Consider the following 6,000-nt stretch of genomic DNA (forward strand, 5'->3'; position numbering starts at 1 on the left):
GGATCCTCTCCTGGAACTAGTTCTTGTAACCAGGCTGGCCTCGAACTCCCAGATATCCACCTGCCACGGACCGCCTCTCTTGGAGACCACCGACCGCGGGAGAACAGGGGTGAAGGCTAGGAGAAATCAGGAATCGGCGAGGAAATGACAGACAGACACACTCAATAAGGTTGAATATGCTGCTGCAAATTTACTGAAGTTCAAGCATCAGTTTTATAGGATCACAGAAGGAAGTTGGCAAACAAATTACATGAGAAGAATGATTATAGGCAATAATCAAAAGCTTTACATGAGAAAAATTGATTACAGACAATTGATTGTTTCCAGTATGTCTTGTGGTTAGGGCCAGGTGAGCAGAGCTCTTCTTTGAAATCCGTCTCACACCACTAACCAACTATTTTCTCATAGCCCTAAATCATATCTGTTCTCATGGTAACCCAAAACACCATTCTTTAGGGTTATACTCCCAAGGCTTGCTCCGACGGTGAATAATTGGTTTCTTAATGTCAAGAATCCTGCCTTTCTCTCTAATCTAAAATGCACCTGGGGGTTTCTCATTCTGGCTAGCCTCTCCCATCATGAACTTCTTTTGTTCTAGGGTATTCATAAGTTTTCCCAGAGAGCGAGCCAGAGTTCAATATGTCTCAGTAGTTTGATTATTATTATTGGTAATGTCCTGGAACTTCTTGACCTGCTGGCAAGACAAAAGAACTATACAGAAACAAAGAGGGAACAGAAAGCTCAATACAGCTCCAGGGCTAGCCAGGGAACTGCCTGGGGCCCAGCCCCCGGGAGCGCAGACCCCAACCCCTCAGCGTCGCTTCACCTTAACGGTATTTTTTTTTTTTTTTTTTTTTTTTTTTTTTTTTTTTTTTTTTTTTTTTTTTTTTTGGTTTTTCGAGACAGGGTTTCTCTGTGGCTTTGGAGCCTGTCCTGGAACTAGCTCTTGTAGACCAGGCTGGTCTCGAACTCACAGAGATCCGCCTCTTAACGGTATTTTCTGCTACACAGGCGTGACAGCCGTGGGCATAGCAGTGTATTCCATAATTGCCTTTTCCCTTCATGATTAACCCATCTATTACCCAATTCATCATACCCTCCTGTGTAAGGAAGGGGATCCAGGTAATTTCCAGACTCTGGTGTCCAGCGCGGGCTGTCCACCACTGACCATTAATCAAGTACTGAATGTATCCTCCCGGTAAATGTCTTTGGGGAATTTTTTCTAATTCCTTTTTATGTTTCTCATTCTCATCACTATGCTGATTTCCCCTCAACATTTCTATTCTGACCTCCTCAGTTTCATTATGTTTTGGTTGAATAAACAGCTCTCTTTGCTCCACGTCATCCAAGAACCTTCCTAGATTACGTTGTGGGTTTATGTTAGTTATCTCAAACTCCTGAGCAACAGCCTGAATAAACGGTGGCGCAGAGTCAAGTAGATCAGTATCCTCTGTGTCATTTCGTTCTCTAGGATTCATGGTAGCAGTCATCGGTAAACAGGAAAGATAAGAAATACAAAGAAAGAGTACGCAGAGTAGCAGGAGGGCTCGCTTCCAGGGCCAGTTCCAAGGCCACTTTGTTCTAACTGAATCAGATCCCATCACGGTAGCTGATTGCTAGGGGACCGCCTGGGGCTTCGCTCCAAGAAGCTCTAACCCCAATCCTTCAGCGTGTGCTGGCCAGAGTAATGGCATTTGTCACTACACGGCAGTCACTGCTGTGGACGTGGCATCCACCTGCAGCTGCCTCTGGAAGTTGAGATTAAAGGCATGCTCAACCACCACCAGATTATTTTTTTTTCTAGTGTAAAATTTAAAATGCCTTTAAATCCAGCACTAGGGAGGTGAAGATGAGAGGGGATGTGGTGGGCAGAGAGAAATTTAAGGAGGGAGGAGACAAGAGCTCACTGAAGTCTGAGGCTTGGTGGAGACAGATGCATTCTGTAATGCAGGACAGGATCTCCCTTCCTTTCTGAGCATAAGAACTCTCTAGGGCTTGGCTCCTTACTTCCCTGATCCTCAGCATTAACCCCTATATCTGACTCTGAGTTTTTCTTATTAAGAGCAACTAGAATTTGTCTTAGAGTAAATGGTAAGGATATGTGAGTCAAATAACCCTTCTCCATCCCAAGTTACTTTTCTTGATGTTTGTGACATTAATGCAAAGTAACCTAGGACAGACATGTACTTGACCATTGGTCCTGCTCAGAGGCAGGGGATACTTTGGTGGCAGAGAATGAAGGTGAAAGGGAGGCTGGGAGACAGGCCCCATTTGAGAATGGCAGTTGGTGGGCAGGACTGTGGGGGATGGGCAAGCCCTAACTGCCACAAGCTGGGGTTGAACTCACTTTATGTGGCCCACTTCCGCAGAGCTGGTCCCCATATAGGAGGCTCTATCTCCTCATGGCATCTCTAGTTTCTACACTCATCTCAAAAGCATGAAGATAATTTCCTTTGTTGGTTTAGGGGTTTCTTGAAGAATTTGCCATGCATTTGGGGAGAGGCAGGGAGGGGAGAGGCAGGGAGGGGAGCAGAGAAAAATGTAGAGCTCAATAAAAAAAAAGGTCAAAGTTGTTTTTGTAGAGGATCTTTACCTCCCTTATTAGTTATATTTCTAGATCATAAGCTTTACTAAAGCTCTTGTTTACGGGATGTTGAAATGTTTACTTTCTCTGCATGCTTGTTATTATAGATATAAAAGTACTAATGATTTTTGTTAGTTGATTCATCTCCTTGATACCCTTCTGGATGCATTAATAATATCTAGAGGTTTTATTTTTGATTTATGTAGATATAATGTTATCTACAAATACAGATGATACAAAATTCTTCTTTTGCTGTTTGGATCCCTTTAATCTTCCATGAGTGATCTATCTCAGGCTTCAAGCAATATGCTGAAAATGAATGGGAACAGTGGACAGCCCCTTCTCTTTACAGATTTTAATGTAATTAATTGCTTTGAGTTTTGCTCCATTTAAAATGATATTGTCTGTGAGTTTGTCATCTAAAAACCTTTATTATATTAAATATGATGACCCCTATATTACTACTGTCTTTGGGACACTTATGAATCATCAGATTTGTCAAAGGGCTTTCTTTTCAGTAGAAAATATTGTATAATATTCACCTTTCAATTAATTTCTATAACTTTTAAATGTATAAATTTAAGTATGTGAACTTACATTTCCTGGGATAAGCCAAAGTATTTGTGGTAGATAATCATTTTGATGTATGCCTCCTTCATTTGTAAGCGTTTTGCTGAAAATTTTTGCTGTGGTTTATGTTTTAAGGATATTGGCTTATATTTTCTGTTTTTTCTTGTACTTTTTGCCTTGCTAGGGTAATGGAATTTTGCTGGCATTATAAAAGGAACTTGGAGTGTTCTGGTAGAGCCTCCATAGCCACCCACAGGGATAATACTTAGGTCATGGATTCCACTGTAGTTTTGGACATGAGCACAATAGTAGTGAGATGTGTTCCTGGGGATTCTTTAAGACTGGGTTCAGGCTGAACTTCCAGTAGTAGAAGGAAAGAATTTCAGAAAGCTGGGGACATAGTCTGAAGAGAAGGACAGGGACCCGTACACTGAAATGCTATCTGTCAGAACTGGGGGACAAGTGGGCCATTGGGCACAAAGCCTGTCCACACTCAAAAGAAGCCAGCCAGAGGGAAAAATACATTGACTCTTCAAAACTAGTTTGGCCGTTCTCTCCATGGGGAATCCACTGGCTAAAAAACATCCAGAAAGACTCCCGAAATATCAAGAGTCTTGAAAGCACTTTCCCTTCCTTGATGTGTCCTGGCCTTCAGCCCCATAGTGATTGCTCAGGGACTAGAGGAAAATGCCTCGAAGCTAGAAGGCATCAGGCAACAGAGTGGGCTCCTGGTGAGGACCCTTCCTGCTCTGCAGGGCTGTTTCTCTCTTGGTCCTCCTAGGACAGGGACTTCTTTCTAGCTGCACTTAAATGCCTGCTAAACAACTTGCCCTCAGGCTGGAGAGATGGCTCAGAGGTTAAGAGCACTGGCTTCTTCCAAGGTCCTGAGTTCAATTCCCAGCAACCATGGTGGCTCACAACTATCTGTAATGGACCTAGTGCCCTCTTCTGGCATGCAGGCGGACATGCAGGTAGAACACTATACATAATAAGTAAATTTTTAAAAAAACAAAAACCTTGTCCTCATCGCAAAATCTGCCCCTGCCGCCCTCCTGAAGGCCCATCAGGAAACTCTTACACAGGTTGAGGCCTGGCCATTTAATCCGGGAAGATACCAGTACACATCTCTTTTGAGCTTCATGCCTTCATCTGCAGCCCTCCTGGGCGCCTTTAAAGGTGGAAGCAGATTGCAAATCAAGGTGCTGCCCAGGTGACAATGGCATTGCTTCTGAGACTTGTTGCATCTCATGCAAAGGGCAGCACAGCTGAACACGGGGGAGCTGGGCTCTACCAGGGGAGAACTGAGAGGAATTCCTCTTGGGAAAACAGAAGTAAATGAAAACAAGGGGAACTTTTATGCAGCAGAGGTACCCATTGCTCAAAACTCCACCCATCATTCTTCCTCCATCCTCTTCTTAGAACATGGGGGCAGTGAAGGGTCAGTCCTAGCATCCGTATCTACCCTTAGAATTGAGACCAATGTCAGTGGCCTTGAATTGTAGTCTGTATCCAAGCGGGTGGTTTCAGCTTTGATCTGAGGCAGTATCTGATCGCTGTCATGATCTGTTCAGATTGGTTCGCGCCTCTTCTTCCTGCAACCGTCAGGATCCTCTCTACCACGTTCAGTTATTAAGTGAAAATCGATGCCCCGTAATGTGGAGAAGGCGGGTTTGGTTCAGATGCTGTGACCTTTGGAGAAAGGGTGCTTCTGATGAAGATGTTGAAGGTGCGTGGTTGATCGGCAGTTATGATTCACCAGACAAGCTTTAATATATATAATTCAGTTTTAATAAAGGAAAGGAAAGGGAACTTACAAATCCAAGGTTCCAGCGAGGAGGGCAGGAAAACAAAGAGCAGGCGGGCCACAGGCCCGCAAGATTTTATAAGTCAATATTAGCCTAAGGGGGACATGCCTAAGAGGGACACGCCTAAGAGGGACACGCCTTTAGACCAAGGGGGACACGCCTTTAGACCAAGGGGGACACGCCTTACAAAACAAGGTTTTTGGCTAGGCTTCCCCTTCATCTCCCCTTTTGTCTAAATAAGACAGAACCAAACCAAATACAACTATATTCAATAGGAACAAATAATAAATAAAATTACAAACAATATTAAGAAGAAACATATAACAAAAGTTTTACTAAGCATTCTATTTCAAGGAGTCTAAATAATGTAGAGGGTAACTACAATTATCTAATCTTCAACCCCATCAAAGATCTGAGAAGGGAAGTAATATTATTTAAGCAACCAGGAAGTACAAACAAGAAACTTCCAAAATGTGCAACAAATGACAGAGACAACTAACTACCTGGGCAGTCACCCAAAGTTTCGTTTTGCAATGTTGAGGCAACCAACTTTGGCTAAGGCCTAACACAACTGACATAACATTTTTCAAAGGCAAGGAACTTTTTGTAGAACTGTCCAACCCTGTCTTGGCAAGATAAGACAATCCTGTTTTTATCCATTTACGGATACTCTGAAACTCTGTCAGTGGTCGAGGTATGGGCTTTTTCTTGCCTAAAGGCCACTTCTGCCAAGGAGAAGACAAGCTCCCAGTGGAGTGTCTTTGGTGCTCAACATTCTCTCGGGAGTAGAGTGGTGTTGCCAGGAGTGATTGTGTCTCATAAGTACCAAACTCTAGGTTAGATTAAAGGCCATGTTCTACAGCTCTTCAAAGAGGTCGAAGATTATACTATCTATACTAAATATAATTTCTATGTATCTAAAAAAACCTGAAAAAACTGTGCAATAAATGAGGACAATATCCCCAAACGTAAACAATGTCATTATACAAATAATATCAGAGGTAGAAATGTACATTGCAATATGATAAATATCTCAATATA

At 42.8% G+C, this 6,000-nt stretch overlaps 1 protein-coding gene across 1 annotated transcript in view; it reads left to right on the plus strand.

Annotated features, from left to right (window-relative positions):
- The window catches only part of Lama1 (laminin subunit alpha 1), a 130,892-nt gene that overhangs the window by 94,655 nt on the left and 30,237 nt on the right, over nucleotides 1-6,000 (plus strand). The gene's annotated exons all lie outside the window — the stretch shown is intronic.

This window comes from Arvicola amphibius, chromosome 18 (assembly GCF_903992535.2).
Source record: "Arvicola amphibius chromosome 18, mArvAmp1.2, whole genome shotgun sequence".
NCBI lineage: Eukaryota > Metazoa > Chordata > Mammalia > Rodentia > Cricetidae > Arvicola > Arvicola amphibius.